Raw genomic sequence first — 24,620 nt, forward strand, 5'->3', positions numbered from 1 at the left:
ATATACAAAGATGTCAATAATTACACTAGCAAAGAATTATCAACTCAATTATAGATGGGCAAACAAGCTAAGTAGAGACGTCTCAGAAGAAATAAACTTGTCCAGTAGTCATAAAAATGTTCAATATCTCTGGCCATAAAGGAAATGCAAACCAATATACTTGAGATGGGCTAGGAAGGCGGCTCAGTGATAGAGTGCTTGCCTTGCAAGCACGAGGCCCTGGGTTTGATTCCTCAGCACCACATAAACAGAAAAAGCTGGAAATGGTGGTGTGGCTCAAGTGGTAGTGAGCTCTATCCTTGAGCTGAGGAGCTGAGTGTCAGTGCCCTGGCGCAGAGTTCAGGTCCCACAACCGAACAGAAACAATAACAACACTAAAAACAGAATCACTTGACTTGCTTCTCTTTTTCCATCTCATTTAAGATTGATTATAAAATATTGTTGGTGGGAATGTAAGCTTGTTTAACTACACTGAAAAAAACCCACAAAACAACTATACCTATCTTGTGGTTCAGTACTAACATTCTTGGGCATTTATCCAAAAGACTAAAAATCAGGATAAAGTAAGGCCACCTACACATCTATGTTCATTGTCAAGTTATTTATATTGCACAAATAGCTTCAATAGATGAATGAATCAAGAAAAAACTATATATACAGAGTAACGTTGCTCATCAATTAGAATATTGCATCATTTATAAAGAAATTGATGAACTGGAAAATTTTTTGTGAAGTCAGGATGCATGTTTTCTCTCAATTGTGGAAGCTTGGTCTATATGAAAATATGAGTCAAGCAGAAAAGGTCAGATAATGTGATGTTAGGAAAATGAACCCTTAAATATGTATTTTAATGTTTTCGTTTCTTTCATGCATATGTTTCTAACGCATTTATAAGATTATTTCTTTGTTGCTTTGTATGTCCCTCCCCCACAGTGTAACCCCCGCTTTCACTATATTTGATGTCAGTATAAAATGTGGAGGAGATGGGGGCAAACAAGTCGTTTAAGGATCCAGGTGGACCTGTTGCAACAATGAGAAGTACAAAATGTCATGTCAAAACCAGCTTTACAATGTCGGTGGGGGGGGGGGGGAGGGAGGAGGCTGGGAAGTGAGGTGAAGGGTAAACAAAGGAGGAGGCTGCAATGCTTGGTAAGAAATGTATGCATTATCCTGCCCATGTAATTGTAGCCCCTCTGTACAGTATGTTCTCAAATAAAATAAAATAATATTAAAAAAAAAAGAAAAAGAAAATATAGAGTATTGTATGCACGTACACCTAAATATATTTCATGAAGTACAGTATATGTTGGAAAGAATTTAAATGGTGTAATTCTTTAGAAAATCCAACAGTTCAATAAAATGTAAATGAGGAAACTGGCACTTGAAAGATGGGTAGGAGGTGAATGAAGTCACAATTTTCAATGCATATCCAATGAAACTAGGAAAATTGAGGGGAAGGAGCTGTTTCAGAGATGGGGGAGATGATTAAAAAAGTGTCACAGATTAGGAATAATTGTACTTACAATTAAAAATGTAATTAAAAATAATTATGCCTGAGCCTACCTCCTGTGATTTCCATATTCACACTTCTGAGTAGACATTCCCTTTCCAAACCATCATGAAAGACCTCATCTTACTTAGAAAGGGTACAACTTTGCTGTGTCTGTGATCCAAGGAATTGTAGGCAGATTAAATTAATGCTGTCCACATATGCCAAGCCATCAATATAAGGCCAGAAACCATGAAAATATTACAAGAACTGGCAGGGGAAACACTATGACTCCTACAACACAGGTCGAAATTTTCTAACTAAAGATGCAGGATCACAAGAAATCCAAGAAAGCCTGGATAAACGGGATTGCATGAAACTTAAGTTTCTGCCTGACAAAGAACATACCATAGCTGTGTGCAAGTCTCTTTTTAATAGCCTGTTCTTTGTGCACATTTAGTTTAGATGCAGGGATACATTACTATTTAGTCGCAGTGGTCACCCCAAGGTAGAGCAAGAGAGACAGAGTAGAGGGATAGTCATCAAGCTCACGCCATCTGTCATTTTATGCTGCTTTAATTGACATGTTCTTCATGTATTTTAGTAATTCAAGAATAAAAATTAACATTACATATAGATTTTTAATTGCCTCTTTGTTTCTGACAAAAATTAAAAGTAAAAATGAATTTAAATAGAAAGGCAATATGGTAAGAGCAGGGGAAAGGAATGGAACAATGATCATGGGCAGCTCCTAAAGTCCAATCTGGAGGTTTTATTTACCAACATCAGGTAATAAAATGAAACTATGTAACAAGACAGGCCTGCCTGCTTTTTCTCAGCAACAAGGCAGCCCTGTCTGCTTTTCTTAGCAACACAACAGCCCTGCCTGTATTCCCTCATTTATGCCAGAGTCAAAGGGGTCATTAGACCATGACTAAAGGAGGAAATTAGAGCTGTCATTGAAAGATAAAAAAGAACAAGCCCTGGATATGTCTGGAAAGCTATAAAGCATCTGAAACCTTAAACACTTAGGCCTTTCAGAGACCAGTCTTTTACAGAAACTAAATATTCATAGAGAAAGTCTAGATGTGCTCTGAGATCTGTAGATTCCTTTACTCAGAGAACACACAGACAGAATCATCCCTGCCAACAATAGAACTTCCTAGTGAGGCTCAGAGAATAGAGGACACATTAAACTTTTCTCACTGCCAGAAACCAGCCCACACCCTGAGGGCCCCAGGACAATATGGGTTGAAGGGCTCAGCCCTATTGCAACCAATGGATGAAGGTCAGAGTCCCACACTTATCTCATGATGTACTCACACTTCCTAAATGTCCAACAGCTTCCAGATGGTGTCCGCAGCCCTTCAAAAAGATCAAAAACAAGTCGTTTATATAAGGATACAGTTGGACCTATTTCAACCATGAGAAGTACAAGTTGTCATGTCGAAAATGAACTTTACAACTTGGGGGGGAGGGTTGGTGGAGGGGGAGGGAGGATGGGAAGGGATGGGAAGGGTAAACAAAGGAGGAGGCTACAATGCTTGATAAGAAAAGTACTCACTATCTTGCCCATGTAATTGTAACCCCTCTGTACAATATTTTCACAATAAAAAAACTAAAATTAAAAAAAGATCAATTTGTGATGCGTAGCTCTAAAGCCCAAACTCTGCACCCAGTGTTAGCCCTATTGAGTGACTTACAAGCCAAGTGGGGCTCTCTGATAAATTTCCTAAAACCATCGGACTCCATGCCAGCATCCAGTCACATGTCTTTTGGTGACAAAGCCTCGGGGTCATTCAAGACAGAAGCAGCCATGACCTCAACTCCACCTGCCATGGGCAGTTCAACAAGACTTACTCTTTTGCTTGCTCAAAAGTTGGTTTAATTTTGGGATAATCTCACCAACACTGTCTCCTAATATCACTGCCCCCAAAGGGTGACTCCCTCACCCAACCAAACAGTCATACAAGCTGGAGGTGTTGTCTTTGGACAGGACAGACTAGCCTTACCATGAGCCCTTTTCCAGGGGCTCCTCTTCCCCCAGATGCCTTGGAAAGGGCATCTGCTCCCTCCACCAGCAGGCCTACCACTCCTCCCATACTTGCACTGAACACAGCAGCGTCTAGCCAGATGGACACTGCATGTCCATGTTGTGAGAGCTGCTGTCTCCAAGTTCTATAGTTGAGGAGATGCTAGGCAGGTTCTTGTGCTGGCAGGTGGGCCAGGGGACTCTGCAAAGCCATGCAACAAGGATTCACCTACCAGCCTGCCCAGTGTGCAGCTGGCCAAGCCTCATGTCTGCTTGGGCTCTTGCTTCCCTGGATCTGCAATATTATGGAAACTTCAGATTCCCCCTGCCAGACCAGCATTGAATTGCCCACAAAGAGCACCAAGTACTCTTGGTCCATCTACTGCAGTCTTCAGCAGTTTCCTCCCACCAGCATGGAACTCTCTGGTGCAACCAGATTTAGAGGGATATTTCTGGATAGCATGCAAGTCTAGTTTTTTTTGGAGCCAGCAGTCTACTAATATAAGCTCATCATCTGCCCCCTGCCAACCTGGAGAGCCCTGCCCCACCCAGCTCCATTGCCCACCCTGTGTTTAGGGGCCCCCCTGATCTCAGATTCTGCTCCTGAATCTGCCCATGTGTTCTGAAAAGAGCCCAGAGAAACACTGAGCATTTGTTGTGCCCCAGAAGTCAGGCCACAGTGAGGCTTCTGCAGCCCCCAGCCTTGCTCCAAGCATAGCCACCAACCAGGTAATACCCCCAGGTTCCAACGCAGACCTCTGATGTGTAATAAAAAGAGGCTGTGCTTGTGCTGGCACAGTCACCAGTCAACAGTCCTGGCACAGGGGCATCTGCTAAGGCCACCCCATGTAGCTGTGGGGCTCTGACATCAAGACAGAAGCAGGAAGGTGTACACATGCAGGCTGCCTTTGAGAAGCTCCTCTTACAGGTGCCAGCCTGGTGGCCTTTGAAGCAGAATATGACACTGCAGAAGATCACAGCACACTAGAAGAACCCGACAAGCAATGTCCCTGTGATCAGAGACCTGACTGAGGCAGGAAATGAGAGAGAGAGAGAGAGAGACAGAGACAGAGACAGAGACAGAGAGAGACAGAAAGAGAGAGAGAGAAGCTATGTGTGCTTTATACTTATTTCAATATCCTTGCCGAGTAATGCATATTTTTATCAAGAAATAAATAGGAGAACTTCAAACTCTAACTCTGATGAAGTAGCTAAGATCAATCTAAACTTCCTACCATAAACAATCACAAAAGTGGGAGCTATGTGAATCTATATATGTATATAAATGTATATATAATATAAACATGTAGGCATATATATATATATTCACATATACAATGTGAATATATCATGTATAATGCATATATGTATACAGAGATTTGAAGGAATAAAAACCAATACCTTCCCAATTTTGATTGAAAGCATGAACCCTTCTATGCAGGAATCTATCAGATCAAAAAAGTCAATTAACATAATTACACAGGTACGAATTGACACATTCTAATTAAACAAAAACAGAAAACATCCCAAAGTACAAAGACACAACTCATCACACACAAGTCATCTTCAATGATATTAAGACAAATTTCTCATCAGAAACTAGATTCACTATTAGACAGTAAGGACAAAAAATTTAAAGTGTTACAAGGACATATCTAAAACCCACCTTTCTAACAAATATACTTCCTCCAAATGTAAGAGATGTGCTAAGTACCTACCGATGGCTCAGGCCTATAATGCTAACTACTCAGGAAGGTGAATTGTGAGGGTGGTGGCTCAAAGCCACCCTGGAACTTGTCCCCTCAGGAGGAAGTGCTAGTCCTGGGGCTACAAATCAGGGATGGATACAATACCGAGCTTTTTCTGCAAGACTAGTGGCTTACCACATGAGCCAAAATATAACTTGTGGCTATACTTGTTTTGTCTTGGTGCTTGAAATAAGGCCCTGAGTGCTGTCCTAGAAATTGATTGCCCAGTTTGCCACTTGAGTCACAGCTCAACTCGTTTTCTTTTTTAATTCTTGGTAGCTAATAGGAGATGAGTCTTATGCAAAGGCCAGCATGAATCAGTTTTTTGAAATCTGAGGAGGATCATGTTTCAAAGCCATCCAGGGCAGGAAAGTCCATGAGACTCTAAGCTCTAATTAATCAATGAAAAGCTGGGAGTGGTGGAGCTCTATCATTGTACAAAATAGCACAAGTTCAAGCCATAGGACAGCACACAGAGAAAGGCTCATGGACTTTGTTGCATGGGCTATTTTGGAACCATTATCCTCAGATTTCAGCTCCTCTTCATCTTCTCTTCTTTGAAAATTTTATTGGTCCTGTGGTTTGACCTCTGACTCTGGGGCCTGTATCTTACCATTTCCACTCAAGGCTGGTGCTTTTACAACCTCAGCCATAGCTCAAGGTTTTGTGCTGTGTGGCTGAAGATGAGTCTCAAGCATATTCCTGCCAAGGCTGATGTGACACTGCAATCCTTAGAAGTCAGCCTCTTGTATAGTAAGGATTACACACATGGCCAGCAACATTTGTGTCATTTTAAAACTTTCATATGTGCTTGCTTCCACCTTCTTTTCTTATTGTCTTCATTTTTGCTTGTCCTATGAGTAAAATTTGCAGCCCAGATGCTGTCTCAGTGCATATATGGGACTAACCATAACATTTGGCTTTTGGGGGGAAGTTAATTGGAGACAAGAGACTCATGTAGAGCTAAGCTAGATTCAGGAAACTGAAAATTGAGCAAAGTCCTTAACACTCTTTTCTTCAATTAACCACTAAAAATCTGAAAGTAAGTAGGCCTTTGAAGAAAATAGTACAAGTTCAAACACCATGATTGGCACAGAGAGAGAGAGACAGAGGGAGACAAAGAGAGAGAGTTACAGAGAGAGAGATCTTATGTACTCATATAACTGAGCTGAGCTTTAAACAATATCCTCAAATTTCAGCCTGAGTAGCTAGAGTCACAGATATGAGCCACCAATGATTGGTTCATTGAAACCTCTGGTACTGCCTCTTATTTCTCTTCTTCTACCCTTCTTTCCATTTATTTAATTATTTTTGTGTTTGTTGGTCCTGGAGCTTGAACTCATAATGGGCCTGGCTTGATACACGAGGCTCAAATCTGTCCACCATAGTTTGAAAGCAGCCTGAGCAAGAAAGTCCATGAAACTCATTTCCATTCAATCAACAAAATCCTACCTCCAGGGTGGCCACCACACAGAAAACAGTCTCCTGGAATTTCTTGACTGGGTTTGCCTTTACACTGGATCTTATATTTCAGTCTCCTGCATTTCTAGAATTACATGAGCCAACAGTCCAGGGTTCTCTAATTCCAATCACTTAATTCGCTTATTGTAATCCTGAGGCTGGATCTCTGAGCCAGGGCACTATTTCATAGGTTTTTCCTCAAGGCTGGTGCTTTCCAACTACAAGCACATCCTCATTTCTGGATTTTTTTGCTGATTAGTTGTATACTTAGGCACTTCCCTGCCCAGGTTGGCTACGAACAACAACCTTTAGATTTCATCCTTCTGAATCACTAGGACTAAACATATCAAACAAATATTCATGGATAATTTTTAAACTTTAATTGAATTTTCTCACACCTTTTTTTCTTTGTTTCCCTAGCCTTGAGCCTTGAAATCAGGGCTTGGGCACTGTTCCTGAGCTTCTTTTACTGAAGGTGAGGACTCTATTTATTGAGCCATAGTGCCACTTTCAGGCTTTTCTATTTATGAGGTACTGAGGAAACAGAGCCAGGAATTCAAACATGCTAGGCAAGCACTCTAGCACTAATCCATACTTCCTGCCATTCTTACACTTTTTATTTGCATTTTTATTTCCTTTAATTTGCTGCTCCTGGGTCTACAAATTAGCCCAGGTGCTATCCCTGAGGTGTTTACTCAAGACTAGCAATGAAAACATGAGCCACAGCACAAATGTGGCTATTTTTTTTTATGTTATTTGGTTTTAAGTAGCTACTTAGAGTTGAGTATATGAATTCTCCTATCTGGGCTGGCTTTCAACTGTGATCCTCAGATTTGAGCCTCCTGAGTAGCTACTATCACAAGTGTGTGCCACCTACGCCTAACTCATTTTAAACTCTGAAACTGGCTCTTTCTTCTCCCACCCTCCGCCACATTTATTTATTTTATTCTTTGTATGTATGTTAGCCCTGAAGTTAATATCAAGGTCTGGGTGCTTTTTCAGAAATTATTTTCTCATTTCTGCCATTGAAGCCACAGCTCAGTCGCCAGGTTTAATTTTTCTTCCTTTTGGAGATAAGAGTCTCATGTAAAGCCCAGCAAGACTCGGGAGGCTGAAATGTGAGTATCATAGTTTGAAGTCAACCTGAGCAGGAAAGTTCATGAGATTCTTTTCATCAACTACCAAGATTCTGAGAGTGGTAGAGCTCCTACACAAATTCAAGTCCTAGGTTGGCACACACAGAAAAAAAAAAACCAAAACTCATGGCCTTTCCTGTTTGGACTGGCCTTCAAATACTATCTTCAAACTTCAGCCACCTGAGAGCTAAAATTATAAACATGAACCACCAGCGCCAGGCTTATTTTTTAAATCTCAAATGGTCATTTCTTCTCTTCTTTCAGTTTTGTTTTTGGTCGACTTTGGGCTGAATTCTGGACCAGGAAACTACTTCCAGCGTTTCACCAAATTTCAGTACTTTACAACTACTATCACACCTTCATTTCCAGCTTTTGCTTGGTAGTAGAAGATAAGAATTTCAATCACTTTCCTAGCCAGGCTGTCTTTGAGTTGTGATCCTCATATTTCAACTTCCTCAGTATACACAAATAAACCAGCAACCCATGACTCATTTTGAAATGATAATTTTCTCTCTCTCTCATCTTTCATAATTTGTGCTCTTTTTTCTTTGTTTTTGTATATTTTTGTGCTGGGACCTCAGCACCAGTGCCTGTGTGCTGTAAAAGAGCTTTCTGTTTAAGACTAGGAATATACCACATGAACCAGAGCACAGCTAGTGTCATATTTTTGGTGACAAATGAGATATAAGGGTCTCATCGAATCTCCTACCTGAGCTGGCCTTCAATGGTGATCCTCAGATTTCATCTTCCTGAGTAGCCGATAGAACATTGGTGAGCTACCAATGCTTGATTTATTTAAACCTTTGTCATTGGATCTTCCTTCTGCACTTCTAGCCTCTTTTTCTTTAATTCTTCTGTGATTGTCCTGAGCTTGAACTCATGGCCTGGTTGCTGTCCCAGAAACTGATTGCCCAATTCTGCCACTTGAGCCATAACTTAATTCCCAGGCTTTTTTTTTTGCTTTTTGACAATTAATTGGAGATAAGAGTCTGAGGAAAGCCTAGCATGAATCAAGCCAGGCTGAGAAGGAAAGTTCATGAGACCGTGACCTCCAATTAACCACTGAAAATCTTGGAGTGGTAGAGCTCTGTCCTTGTGCAAAATAGCACAAGTTCAAGGAGGCTCACACACAAGCTGCAAGATGGCACACAGATGCACACATACACAGAACGTCTCATGGATTTTCTTGCATGCATTAACTTTGAATTGTTGATCCTCAGATTTCAGTCTCTCTTCTTCCACTCTCCTTTGCATTGATTGTTTGTTATTTGTAATATTTAGTTGCCCTGCAGCTTGACCTCTGCCTCTGAGGACTGTTTCTTAGATTTTAACTGAAGGCTGTTGCTTTACCACATCAGGTCTGGCTCAGGGCTTTGTGCTAGATATCTGGGATAACCATTTCAAGCACGTTCCTACCCAGGCTGACTTGATACCACAATCCTCAGATGTCGAACTCTTGTGTAGTTAGGATTATACACAGGACCAACAACCCTTGTGTCATTTTAAAACATTAATATATGCTTGCCACTAACTTCTTTGTTTACTTTTTATTTTTTTGCATGTGCTGCTATTCCTGGGTCTACAAATTGGGGCTCATATTCTGTCCTAGAAGTTTTTAGTCAAGCATATCCTCTATTACATGAGAAACAGTATAACTTTTTGGCACTTTTTGGGTGGGTGTTATTTAATTACAGACAAGAGTCATGGACTCTCCTGCCTGAGCTGGCCATGAACCATCGTCCTCAGATTTCAGGCTCTTGAATAGCTAGTAAAACATGTATGAGCCACCGATGCATGATTCATGTAAGGCTTTGTCACTTGCTCTTCCTTGGTTACTTCTACTCATTTCTTCTATGCATGTCCTGGGGCTTGAACTGAGGGTCTGGGTGCAGTCCCAGAAAATATTTGCCCAGTTCTGCAATTTGAGCCATAGCTCAACGTCCAGCTCAATCAGGTGACTGAAATCTGAGGATCATGTTTCAAAGCCAGCCTGGGCAGGAAAGTCCATGACACTCTTATCTCCAAGTCAACACCCAAAAGCTGGGAATGCTAGGGCACTAAGCAAAAGATACTACAGAAACACACACATACACAGAAACACACACACACACACACACACACACACACACACACACACACACACACACACACACACACACACACAAACTTTCACACATAAACACACAAAGTCCCCTGGACTTTGCTTTTTGAGTTGGCTGGAAACTTGATCTCAATATTTCTGCACCCATGGATCAACTACAGCCATGATCAATAAGCACCAGGCTTATATTTAAATTTACAATTGGCCTTTCTTCTCTTCTCCTACAATTTTTAGCACTAAGAATTGAACTCTGGGTCAGCAGTTTTTTAAATTAGCTTTTGCACCAAACACAGTAGTTTGTATCTACAATCATATCGGCACATCCAGCTTTTGGTTGGGTAGATGGGGTTAACAGTTTCATGTACTTTCCTGCCCAGTCTAGCTTTGAACCTAGAATGGATAGGAATACACACGGGAACCAAATCCATGGCTCATTTTTAAATCTTAGTTTTCTCTTTATCCCGTCATTTTTAAATGAGTGGGTTTTTCTTTTTTTGGTTTGTTTGTTTTGCAATGCATGTCTAGGACTTCAACTCAGAGCTTAGGTGCTGACCCAAACTTTCTATTTGAGACTAGCACTCAAACGAATGAGCCAAAGTACAAATTGTAGCTTATTTTTGCTGGCAAATTAGACATATAAGTCTCATGGACTCTCCTGCCTGGGCCAGTCATAAACCGTGAATCTTAGATTTAATTCTCCTGAGTACCTTGTACAACATGTGTGAGGAACCAATGTTTGATTCATTTCAACCTCTGTCACTGACTCTTCCTTTTGTACTTCTATCCTCTTTTTATTTCTTCTGTTTGTTCTCCAGCTTGAACTCAGGGTCTGGGTGCTGTTCCAGAAATTTTTCCCAGTTCTGCCAGTTGAACCACAGCTAAACTCCAGGATTTTTTTCTGTTTTGGTGTTTAATTAGAAATGAATATAATGTAGAGCCAGACCAGATTTATGAGGCTGAAATCTGAGAATGAAAGTTGGTGCCAGCCTGGGCAGGAAAGTACATGATATCTCCAATTATAACCACTAAAAAGCTGAGATTAGTAGAGCTTTGAGCAAAACAGTACAAGTTCAAGCAACAGGACTCACACACAGACATACACACACAAGTCGTAGGGACTTTCCAACTTGGTCTGGCCCTTAAATATTATCCAGATTTTACTCTCCTGAGTAACAAGAATTAGAGTCATGAGCCACCAGTGATGGGCTGATTGGCTCATTGCAGCCCATAGTTATTGGTTCTTCTTATCTTCACGTCTTCTTTGCATGTATTCATTTCATTTTTTGTGAGTGCGCTGGTGCTGGAGCCAGAACTCATGCAAGGCATGGCCTGTTTCAGGAGGCTAAAATCTGACCATCATGGTTCAAAGCCAGGCTGAGCAGGAAAGTCTAAGATCCTTACATCCCATTACTGCCAAAATTGTGGGAGTACTACAGTTGTAGCACCAGCATGGCCAACAAACAACTGTCTTCTGGACTTTCCTGCTTGAGTTGGCCTTTACAGTGGATACCCATATTTCTGCTTCCTGAAGTTCTAGAATTACAGGCATAAGTCACCAGCCCCAGGTTCTCTTCTTATTAACATTTTTGTGACCCTGAGGCTGGATCTCTGGGCCAGGACACTGTTTCATAGCTTTCTCATTCAAGGCTGGTGATTTACAATTCCAATTACAGCTTCACTTCTGTTTTCATATTTGTTTGTTTTGCTGGTGACTTGGTGATAAGAGACCATAACACTGTATGTATCTTAGTATTTAGGATTACACTAAAAATCCAAAAACTCATGACTCATTTTGAAAATTTAATTGGATTTTCTTATACATTTCTTTATTTTCTAATTTTATTTCCGTATGTATGCTGGGCTTGTAGCTATAAATCAGAGCCTAGGTATTTTCCCAGATCCTTTTTTTTTTTTTGCTGGTCGAGGGGCCTGAACTCTGGGCCTGGGTGCTTTCCCTCAGCTCTTCAGCTTGAAGCTAGAGCCCTACCATATGTGCTACAGTGCCACTTCTTGCTTTTACTGCTTATGTGTTGGTGAGGAATTGAACCCAGGGCCTCATGCATGCATGCCAAGCACTCCCCCCTTGAATCACCTTCCCTGTACCAACCCAGTACACTTTTAATACTAGCCCACTAATAAGTGAGCCACAGCACAATTTGGAGCTTTAAAAAAAATGTAGTTGGCTAATAGAGTTGAGTCCATGCACTCCCATTCCTTGGCTGGCTTTGAACATTTATTCTCATATGTGAGACCCTTGAGTAAGTACAATAACAAGTGTAAGCTACCTCAGTATTGCTCATTTTCAACTCTGAAATTGGCTCTCCCTTTTCTTCTTCTATTTTTGTTCTCATTTATTTATTTTATTCTTATGTGTGCTGGTTCTGGAGCTTGATCGCAAGGTGTGGGTGCTGTCCCAGAAATCATTGTCTCATTTCAGCCATTGGAGCTATAGCTCAACCTCCAGGTGTTTTTTTTCTTCTTCTTCTTCTTTTTGGTGGTTCATTGGAGATAAGAGTCTCATGAAAATCACAGAATGAATCAGTAAGCTGAAATCTGAGGATCACAGTTTGAAGTCAGTCTACACAGGAAATTCCATGAAACTCTTTACCACCAATTAGCTGGTAGTGATCCCACTAATGAGCTGAGAGTAATAGAACACTAGCCTTGAGTAAAGTAGAACAAATTTCACTCGTCACGCACAGAAAAAATGTCCCATGTACTTTGCTGCTTGGGCTTGCCTTTAAATGTTATTTTCTGATGAGTTCCATGAAGATGGCAAAGGAGCAGCTGGAGGCTAAACAAGCTCTCACATACAAAGCAGTTTTAATGTTCCAGTGAACAGTCCTATGCCAGAGAATCAAACAAGTGTGCCATCACGGTATAGAGAGTTAGGCCAGAGAGAGAAAATTGAGACAAGGAGACAGATCTGAGTACTTGCCTGTAGCCGCGGCTGTGGCGGTGGTGGCAGCCGTAGCCACGATACCTGCAACACAGATAGTCAGGTACAAAGGTGCCAGATGTGGTGGGCAAGCAGATTCTACTCAACACCAGCAAGAAGTGACAAGGAGCACACATCTTCACCCTGCAGTTCACAGACCAGAGACGACCCAGGAACCAAGACTCCAGCATGAGTAAAAGCCTGACATCCTCACTCTTTCTCAGGGAGAAGAGGAGGGAAGGCCACCCCTCCCTCCCTCTACTGGAAATCTCCATCTTTGATACTGACAAAGGACTGGCTGAGCAGCTAACTCCAAATCAGGCCTTGGAAAAAAACAAAAACAAAAACAAGAGTCATTTAGCAGGTCACAGGAACCTAACCTGACCTTCCAGGCTCAGCTCCCCCCAGGGAAAAGTCAACCAGCTTGGGCCGCCAGCCCCAGGAGTGGCTTTCTTCACTGGGTAAACAGAGCCAGAGGCTGCCCCTTCCTACAGCAGCCTTGACAATCAATTGAAATTCAGTAAACATAAACCCTGAGAATGGCTCCAGGCTGGGCTATGTGAGTTTCTCAGAAGCTAGCTTTTCAAGGATGACACTGCAGAAAGGCTTCAACTGTACCCAGAACCTAGACTCATCACAGCATATCCAAACTGGAGGAAACAGCCATGTCCCTCTTTTATGATACTCAAAGCAGATCTCTCTCCCATTGAAGTAGCCTGGAAGGAGGATCACAAAATCCTTGATAAAGCAAAGCATTTTTCTGCCTGATCAAACTAACTTAAGAAACCATCCAAGCTACAGTAATATCAAACACCTCAAGCAGACTAGAGACTCCAACAAGAGACTGGTTACAGACACAAGGGATATCCTGGATCATCCCACCCTCGGAAGAAATTTAAAGAACTCTTTTTTGTACCTTTTATTAAAAAATTACTTTTCTAAAAGTTTTTTTTAATTTTAATTTTAACTATAATTTTTTTTTGTTTTCTGTTAACTTTTTTCTTCCTCTTATAATTTCTATTTTAGGGGTATATGTGTGTGTACTTTTTTTTCTTTAATTTTTTTTTGTTTAGCTTTACTGATCATTTGATCCTTTTTTTCTTTCCTTCTCATTCTTTTCACTTTTTTTTCTTTCATTATTCTTTGCAAGACTTAATTCCTGTTTTGCTCATCTTCAGATGTACCCGTAGTTGATTATTAGATCTTAGCCCCATTTTGTACACACTTAGTCCAGAAATTTATTACTCAATTGAAAACTGCCTAGACATAAATTTCTTAATAGCACTACTACCTCTTTATACCTATATAATATTTTAAGCATTTTTATTTTTAAGTTTGCCACAGCTCCTTTCTATCCCTCCCCTGCTCTTATTCTATCCACATTCATCTCTGGATATTGTTTTCAAATTTGTATACTTCTTAAGTGTTGTACTTCTTAATTTTTAATATTTGTTTTTGTATTTTTTCTTGTCTCTTCGCTTTCTCTTCTTTTTTTCCTCTCCCTCTGCTATCATTCTATCCAACCTTTTTCCCACTTTGAGATTAAAACTTAGTTAACTCACCCTCTGCCTTTCCACATCCCTCTATTCTATTTTTATCCACATCTCTCCCTAAACCTAATGATTTCTGTTTGCCAATTTCTTCTTTGTGGTTCGTAGCCCATTAATACATACTTGTCTGATGTTGAATAGGTATATCTGTTTAACTAGATTGTATCTGCAGACTATTGACTGTGCAATTACACACTTTGGTTGATGTTTGCCTTAAAATAGTGTGCTAGGACAAAACTGGTTTACTTTCATCGCAAATGAGCAGGGCAACCCAGAAAAACACAAGAAAAATGACAAGTACAGGTATCTCAACCAGCCCTACAAAAGATTCTTAAAGATGTCCTACACATAGAAAACCAACAAGAACATAATAAAGGCCAAGAAACCTCACCCAAACTGAGAATCCAAGAACCATAGGAAGAACCCAGTTTTCCCAGCCTCCAAGAAGGTGGATAAAATGGCAGGAACTCCCAAACACCTGTCTCTCAACATTAACGGTCTTAACTCTCCAATTAAGTGACAGAGACTGTCTAGTTGGACTAAAAAGCATGATCTTTCAATCAGGTGCCTTCAGGAGTCACATCTTGCCCATAAACACAAACATATTTTCAGTTTGAAAGTCTGGAGCAAAACCTAACAAGCAAACGGCCACAATAAACAGGCAGGAGTTGCAATCCTAATATCAGATAAAATAGACTTCAAATTAAAATTTGTGAGAAGGGTTAAAGAAGGTCGCTACATACTGATTAAAGGATCTCTCCTTCAGGAGGATATTACAATTCCAAATATCTATTCACCAAACAACAGAGAACCCAAATTTATCCACGAAACACTACTTTCCCTCAAATCCCACATAGATCCAAAGGCATTAGTTGTTGGGTACTTTAACACTCTACTTTCCGCACTAGATAGATCAACTCGACCAAAACTCAACAGAAGAACCACAGATCTAAACAACTGCATAGATCAACTATATTTAACAGACATCTACTGAATATTTCACCCAGCAGCATCAGAATAAACGTTTTTTCTCAGCAGCACATGGAACATTTTCCAAAATAGACCACATTTTAGGACACAAAACAAACTTGTCCAAATTCAGAAACATTGAAGTTTTACTTCTCATTCTCTCAGACCGAAAGGGAAGAAAATTAATACTGAACACCAAAAGCCACCAAAGAAAATCCTGTAACACATGGAGGCTGAACAACACACTCTTGAAGCACCAGTGGGTCATGGAAGAGATTAGAAAGAAAATTCAAATGTTCATGATATTCAACAAAAATTAACAAAAAAAATACCAGCTCCTCTGGGACACAGCAAAAGCAGTACTCATGGGCAAGTATATAGCTCTGAGCTCCTACATCAACAAATTGGAGAGATCTGAAACCAACAATTTAATGAGACATCTGAGACTCCTTTATAAAAAGCAGCAAGATAAACCCCAATCCAGTAGATGGAAAGAAATAATTAAAATTAAATCAGAATTAAATGTATTAGAATTAAAAAAAAAAACAAACATAGGAAGTATCAACAAAACAGAGTTTGTTCTTCGAAAAAAATGTACAGATCCTTAGCAAATCTTATCAGAAAAAGAAGAGAACACACCCAAACAAATAAACTCAGAGATGGGAATGAAAACATCACCACAGAAACATCCAAGATTCAGAACATCATGGGAATTCTTCTCAAAACTTTATGCTAATAAGTTTGAGAAATTGGCAGAAATGAACCTTTTCCTAGCAAATATTTGCATGCCGGGACTAAACCAAGATAAGTTTAATCATCTGAACAGAACCATATCAAGCATTGAAATAGAAATAGCAGTAAGACACTTCCCATCTAAGAAAAGCCTAGGATCAGTTGCCTTTACAACAGAATTCTACAAGGCCTTCAAAGCAGAGCTCACACGAATACTCCTCCAACTCTTCAATGAAATTGAAAGAGAAATTTCTCTACTGAACTTATTCTATGAAGCCATCATGACCCTCATCTCAAAACCAGGCAGGGACTCATCAAAGAAAGAGTACTATAGACCTATTTCTTTGGTGAACATTGATGTAAAACTTCTCAGCAAAATTTTGGCCAATCGACTTCAACAATTTATCCAAAAAATCATACATCCTGATCAAACAGGATTCATTTCAGGGATGCAAAACTGTTTCAATATATGCAAATCAGTTAATATTATTCATCACATCAACAGGAGCAAGGATGAGAACTACATGGTTATCTCGATAGATGCAGAACAAGCATTTGACAAGATCCAACACCCCTTTATGATGAAGGTTCTGGAAAAATTAGGAATCCATGGAACAGTCCTCAATAAAATAAAGGCTGACAAACCTACAGCCAGCATTATACTTAATTGTGAAAAACTACAGCCATTTCCTCTTTACTCAGGAATGAGACAAGGATGTCCACTCTCTCCACTGCTCTTCAATCTGGTATTAGAATGCTTAGGTACAACAATAAGACAAGATGCAAACATAAAGGGTATCCAAATAGGGAAAGAAGAAGTAAAACTCTCTCTCTCTTTGCAGATGACATTATCTTCTATTTAAAGAATCACATAGACTCCACTCCCAAATTTCTCCAGCTGATTCAAAGCTTTGGCAAAGTATCAGGGTATAAAATTAGCCCACCCAAAATCAATGGCTTTTCTGTATGCCAACAATGAGAAAAGTGTGCCTGAAATTCGGAAAGCAACCCCATTTGTAATAGCCCCACAAAAAATAAAATACCTAGGAATTAACCAAAGAATTGAAGGACCTCTATGAGGAAAACTTTAAAAACTTAAAATAGGAAATCAAAACAGAACTTAGAAAGTGGCAAAAACCCCCATTCTCCTGGTGTAGAAAGATCATCATCTTAAAAATGGCAATACTTCCCAAGGCTATCTACAAATTCAATGTGATACCTCAAAGGTTAGAATATGTGAGGCAGTGAACATTTGTTGCTTGTTTCAGAGTAGAGCAACACGTAGTGCTAAACCACCTGGTTGTGTGCCCTTATAAGACCTGTAAATCCTTAGCTTGGGGCTCTCCTCCTGGGCTTCTCTGTGTTCGAGCGTAGGTCAAGGCCTTAGCTGCAGCCCATCATTTAAATAAAACAGCTGTAGAGTCTGACTATTGGTGATCTTCTTGGTGGTTGTCCTGCGAACTTGGCATAACATTAGTGGGGGCTCATCCAGGATACCCGCAAAGACCACCGAGACTTCAGACTCCAAAGGTAAAACTGTGCTTTCTTTGTTAATATGTCTTGTCCTGTCATTTGTCTGTTTTGCTTTTCTTTTCCCTGGTGAGGATGGCCGCTCCGATACCTAAAGGGTTGTCGAAGGGGACAGGCTTGCTCTACAAACCTGGAGGAACTGGGAGATGCCCCAGATCCTCTTGTGGGGCCAGGGTAACCCTGCTGTGTGGAGCTGGGGTCTTTGCAACCCCACCGTGTGGGGCGGGAGGATCCCCGCTGTGTGGGTGGGGAGGGTCATTGGAACCCCGCCGTGTGAAGCTTTTTTTCATAACTGTCAGGCCTGTATGTGTTTTGTTTGTACTGTTTATTGTTTGTTTGTTTGTTTGTTTGACTATAAGACTGATGGGACTGGAAAACATGGGAACCACTCCATCTGGCCTCCTAGACTTACATAAAGAAACTAAGATAGAGGAAAAGAAATTGTACCTCCCGGTTTTTCAGGGTGATAACTTGGAAGAAACGTTTCCTCTCCCATACTCCCAGGTTCCTTTTGCAGAATCTGAGAATGATCAAGAGGAGGAGGGAGCTATAGAACCCTCGGCACCTGCCCTTAAAATTTCTGAGGGGCTGGTCACTCGACGATGCCATGGTATCAACACCCCTTTTATTGCAGCTGTTTTTGCCTTAAGAGCTGTAGGTCCTGTAGATGCAGATGGTCAACAGCAACTCCAATACTGGCCATTTTCTACTAGTGATCTATACAATTGTCTCACCCAAAATGCCCCCTTTTCTGCGAAACCTCAGGATTTAATTTGTTTGCTTGAAATTATTCTCTTTACTCATCAGCCCACTTGGGATGATTACAGTCAGCATTTACAGGTACTTTATACCACCGAAGAGAGAGATGGTATCCGAGAGGTGGCCCGGAAACATATCCCTATCCCAACAGGAGCGCCCATTGTGGATCCTGCCCTGATCGCTGCCTATTTTCCTGAGATCCAACCAACATGGGACTACAATATGGTTGAAGGTAAGGAGCGACTCCTCATCTACCACCATGCTCTGTTGGCAGGTCTCAAGGCAGCGGCTCACAAACCTATTACTATGGCCAAGGTTTATGATGTAAGACAGGGAGGAAGTGAATGTCCGGCAGAATATCTTGAGTGGCTTATGGAAGCTTTTAGTCAATATACCCCATATGATCTTGAGAACCAGGAGTCGCTCAGACGATTATGTTTGCCTATACAAATCAAGCTGCACCAAACATAAAGCGAAAGTTGCAGGCTCTAGACAGATTTGGTGAAAAGTCTATTAGGGATCTAGTAGCCACGGCAGAAAAGGTTTACAATAAGAGAGAGACCGGAGCAAAGACAGAAAAGGAAATAGAGAGAACATGAAATTGAGCATGAAAAGAGAGACTGGGCCAAGGAAAAGAGGTCAGATTTGTTGGACTCGCCACTATCACATGCTGAGCATACCTGGTTCACAGATGGCAGCAGTTTCATTTGAGATGGTAAAAGGTACGCAGGGGCAGCAGTCACACTGAGATAGTGTGGGCAGAAGCTCTCCTCCAGAGAACGTCTGCAAAAAGAGCAGAACTAGTGGCACTAACAAAAGCCCTACAAATGGGAAAAGGGAATAGACTACATATTTACACGGGCAGTCGGTATGCTTTTGCCACTGTGTATGTCCATGGAGCCATTTACGAAGAGAGGGGGCTGCTGACAGCTGAGGGAAAAAATGTTAAAAACAAACAAGAAATTTTAAACCTCATCCGGGCCATATGGGAACCAGCAAATATTGCCATTATGCACTGTCCTGGCCATCAAAAGGGAACTGATTCTATAACCAAAGGAAAAAACTTGGCCAATCAGGCAGCTAAGGAGGCAGCCCTTCAGTCCAGAGTGGAAGTACTGACTTTAGTAGACCCAGGGACATGAACTTTGACTCCTGAGACTCAGTACTCCCAAGAAGACTTGGAGTGGATAAAGAAAATTCCCATGGCCTATAAACCCCTGGACAGAGAAGGAAAAAATAGACTGGTGGAAAAATGGTGAGGGGAAACTTATCTTGCCACAAAGATTGGGCAAAGGGATTCTTAAGAGAATCCATCGGGTTTCTCACATGGGAACCCGAAGATTGCAAGACTTGCTCTGACACTCAGAAGTAAAGTTAGGCAAGGAAATCAACATATTGAGGACATTGTTAAAAATTGTAAAGCCTTTCAGCTCAGCAATACCCCCAATCAACAGGTTACAAAAGGAGCTCGCCTCTGTGGAGATAGGCCAGGTGTGTATTGGGAAGTAGACTTCACAGAAATTAAAACTGGAAAATTTGGATATAAATATTTGCTAGTTTTTGTAGACACCTTTTCAGGATGGGCTGAAGCCTACCCAACAAAGCATGAGACCACAAACTTCCTGGCTAAAAAGACCCTGGGAGAAATCGTACCCTCGTATGGCTTCCCATCCACCATCGGGTGGGACAATGGACCCGCCTTCGTTTCAAAAGTAAGTCAGGGAATAGCTGTGGCACTGGGGAAAGATCAGGGCTGGTAGAAAGAATGAATAAGACTCTAAAAGAGACCTTAACTAAATTGGCCTTGGAGACTGGCGCAGACTGGGTATTGCTCCTTCCTTTTGCCTTGTTTAGAATAAGAAATTCACCCTATCGGCTTGGCTTTACTCCTTTTGAAATAATGTATGGACACCCTCCACCCATTATCCCTAGCCTTCAGACTGAACTGCTTGCTGAATTGGATGATAGTGAATTTCTGTGTAAGCTTGACTATTTACAGCTGTTGCATAAGAGTATATGGCCCCAGCTTAGAGTATTATATGATTCTGCTTCTATTCCTACCTCCCATTTGTTTAAACCAGCGTCAGGGTGTTTGTTTGAAGGCACAACTTGAGATCCCTGGAACCACTGTGGAAGGGACCTTACATGGTGCTATTGGCTACACCTACTGCCCTTAAGGTGGACGGCATTGCTGCTTGAATCCACTGCCCCCATGCCAGACCGGCTGACCCCTTTGCCCTGGACGACCATGGGGAAACATGAGAAGTCTCCAAGCATCCTACTCAGCCAATCCACATATGCCTCAAGAAAAGAAACATGGAATGATTGTTATTGGTTTACTCGTTCAAGATCAAGAGCTGTTGGAGTTTAGTTTTGGGCCAGAGCCATAAGATTGGGGCTCAGGACCAGAAGTCAAGGAGGAGGGAATGAAAGTTTAGAGTATTTGAAGCACTGACCATTTGTTGCTTGTTTCAGAGCAGAGCAACACGTGGTGCTAAACCACCTGGTTGTGTGCCCTTATAAGACCTGCAAATACTTATCTTGGGGCTTTCCTCCGGGGCTCCGCTGTGTCGGAGTGTAGGACGAGGCCCGAGCTGCAGCCCATTTAAATAAAACAGCCATACAGTCTGACTCTCGGTGGTCTTCTTGGTGGGGATCCTGCGACCTTGACATAACAGTACCTATCTATATCCCAACCTCATTCTTCAAGGAAATAGAAGAGGTAATCCAAAAATTCATGTGGAACCATAAAAGACCCCAAATAGCAAAAACGATCCCCAAAAGAAAGAAAAATGCTGGAAGAATACAATACCAAATTTCAAACTCTACTACAAAGCCATAGTAATCAAAACAGCTTGGTACTGGCACAAGAATAAACTTCAGGACCAATGGAATAGAATTGAAAACCTTGAAATGAACCTACAGACCTATAGCCATCTAATCTTCAATAAGGAAGCTAAAAAAACAGAATGGAAGAAAGACACCCTCTTCAGTAAATTGTGCTGGCAAATTGGTTAATCACGTGTAGAAAACTAATGCTAGATCCTTATATATCACTGTGAACTAGAATCAACTCCAAATGGATCAAGAAAATGTGGTATATATACACAATGGAATTCTATGCCTCCATCAGAAAGAATGACATTTCCCCATTTGTTAGGACATGGAAAGACTTGGAAAAAATTAAATTAAGTGAAGTAAGCCAGGCCCAAAGAAACATAGGTCCCATGATTTCCTTTATTTGCAATTACTAGTTTATGTCTGAGACAAGCAGAAATGGTCAGATAAGTTGATGTTAGGAATTGAACCCTAAGATATGTATTCAAATATTTTTTCTTTCATGTGATTGTTTCTAACACATTTATAAGATTATTTCTTTGTTCCTTTCTATGTCCTTCCCCCACGGTATAACCTCTACTTTCACTGTATTTGATGTTGTTATAATTTGTGGAGGGGAAGGGAAAAAACTAATCATTTAAATAGGGATACATGTGGACCCATTGCAACAATGATACGTACAAGTTGTTATGTCAAAAACGAACTTTACAACTTTGGTGCGGGCGAGGAGGATTTGGCGGGGGTACAGGGAGGTGTATGGGATGGTAAGGGGAAACAAAGGAGGAGGCTACAATGCTTGATAAGAAATGTACTCATTATCTTGCCCATGTAATTGTAACCCATCTGTATAGTATTTTCACAATAAAAAAAAAGAAAAAAAATGTGATTTTCTGGCTTTAGCCTCCTATGTAGCTAATACAACCTGTGTAAGACACCAGTGATTGATTAATTCAAAATTCTGTCACTGTCTATTCCTTTCCTTTTTCTACATTTCCTTATTTCTTTTGTGTTGGCCCTGAGGCTTGAACTCAGGCTATTAGTCTTTTTATGTCTTTTATATAACTTGATTCAGTTTTGTTGTTCTAAAGTTTTATTTGTTTATGTTGCTATTTCTATTTTATATGAGTAAATTTATATATCACCTGTAGTCCTATAAAGTTTTTTTTTTGTTGTTGTTGTTGGTCGTGGGGCTTGAACTCTGGGCCTGGGGGCAGAGCCTCAGCTATTCAGCTCAAGAAAAGCACTCTATCACTTGAGCCATAGGTTTCTGGATGTTATTTGGAGATAAGTCTCACAGAGTTCCTGCCCATGCTCATTTTGAACTGTAATCCTTAGATCTCAGCCTCCTGAGTAGCTAGGAATACAGACATGAGCCACCAGCACCTGGCCAAAGTTGTATGTTTTTGTTTTGCTTGCTTGACTGATTAGAACCTAAAATTGTTCATCTGTTGTAAAATTTGCAATAGTTTTATTGCCAAGAATAGTGAAATATTTAGAATTACGTATTTTGAGAAAATATAGCCGATTAGGTTTTATTGTTTTAAAGTAAAGAATATCTTTTTTGTATACCCTGAAGTCTGAGTTCAGAACATGTAGTTATTGACAGGAACCCTCCTGTGTGAACCACATCCTTGTTCTCATTTTTTAACCAATCATCTATTAAATAATTTGAAGTTCATAAGGCATCTTTTGTTAAGAATAAGTAAAATAAGCCTAAGCTCCTGCATTTTGAGTAACAAAATAAATCCTATTATTAAGAATGTATAGACACAAAAAATGAAACATCCTAAGAACAAATAATCTTATCAATAAATAGGCAAGTGAATTGACTAGATAGTTCCCCAAACAGATATAGGTGTCTAAGGAATATTTGAAAATATTCAACTTGCTTAGTAATCAAGGAAGTGTAAATAAAATCTATGTTGAACTTCCATCTCTGCCTAATCAGAATGCCTATTATAAACAAAAACAGGTATATTTTAGATATGAGACCCTTGTCTGTTGAATGGCTAGTGAATCTGTAGGCTTTCTCCTGATCTTGCTAGCTATGTCCTTTGCCATGCAGAAGCTCTGCAACTTCATGTAATCCCATGTGTGCAACCTTTCTTTCATTTGCTGTGTTTCTGGGTCTCTATTAAGAAAATTTCAGCCTGTGCCAAGGAGAAGTAGGGTTACTCCTATTCCATCCTGTAATGTTTTCAGAGGGTCTGTTTTGTCTCCGAGGTCATTGGTCCATTTGAACTTCATTCTGGTGCCGAGTGATAGATAAGGATCTAACTTTAGTTTTCTAAACGTGATTAATCAATTTTGCCAGCACAATTTTGCCAGCACTGAAGAGGCTGTCTTTCTTCCATTCTATTTTTTAGCTCCCTTATGGAAGATTAGATGGCTATTTGTCTGTAGGTTCATGTCTGCCTTTTCAATTCTATTCCATTGTTTCTGAGGACTGTTCTTGTGCCAGTACCAATCTGTTTTGATTACTATGGCTTTGTAATGGAGTTCAAAATTTAGTATTGATATTCCCCCAGCACTGTTCTTTCTGTTAAGGATCATTTTTGCTATTCAGGATCTTTTATTGTTCCATATGAATTTTTGTATTGCCTCTTCTATTTCCTTGAAGGATGAGGTTGGAATATAAAACAGACAAGAGTTTCATATCTAAAATATACCTGGATTTAAAAAAAATTAAATCCTCCAACAACAAATCCTCAAAGAAACAATTGCCCAATAAATAAGTGGGTGAAAGACTTAAAGAGAAACTTCTCTGAAGAGGAAAGAAGGATGGCCAATAGACACATGAAGAATTCCCCACCTCCCTAGCCATAAAAGAAATGCAAATCAAAACAACATTAAGATACCACCTAACACCAGTTAGAATGGCTAAAATCAGGAACTCTAATAACAACAGATCCTGGAGGGGAGGTGGACAGAAGGGAGCCTTACTACATTGTTGGTGGTAATGTAAACTTGTTCAACCACTTTGGAAAGTAGTGTGAAAGTTCCTGAAAAGACTCCACATAGATCTCACCTATGTCCCTGCAATCCCACTTTTGGGCATTTACCCAAATAATCACAAACAAGACCACACTAAAGCTACCAGCACAACTATGTTTATTTCAGCATTATTTACTATAACTAAGATCTGGAACCAACCCAGATGCCCCTCAGTAGATAAATGGTAAAGAAAATGTGGTATATATACACAATGGAATTCTATGCCTCCATCAGAAAGAATGACATTGTCCCATTCGTTAGGAAATGGAAAGACTTGGAAAAAATATATTAAGTGAAGTAAACCAGGCCCAAAAATACATATGTCCCATGGTTTTCTTATTTA

Source organism: Dipodomys merriami, unplaced genomic scaffold (genome assembly GCF_024711535.1).
Source record: "Dipodomys merriami isolate MVZ:Mamm:240054 unplaced genomic scaffold, mDipMer1.0.p SCAF_1188, whole genome shotgun sequence".
Classification (NCBI taxonomy): Eukaryota; Metazoa; Chordata; class Mammalia; order Rodentia; family Heteromyidae; genus Dipodomys; species Dipodomys merriami.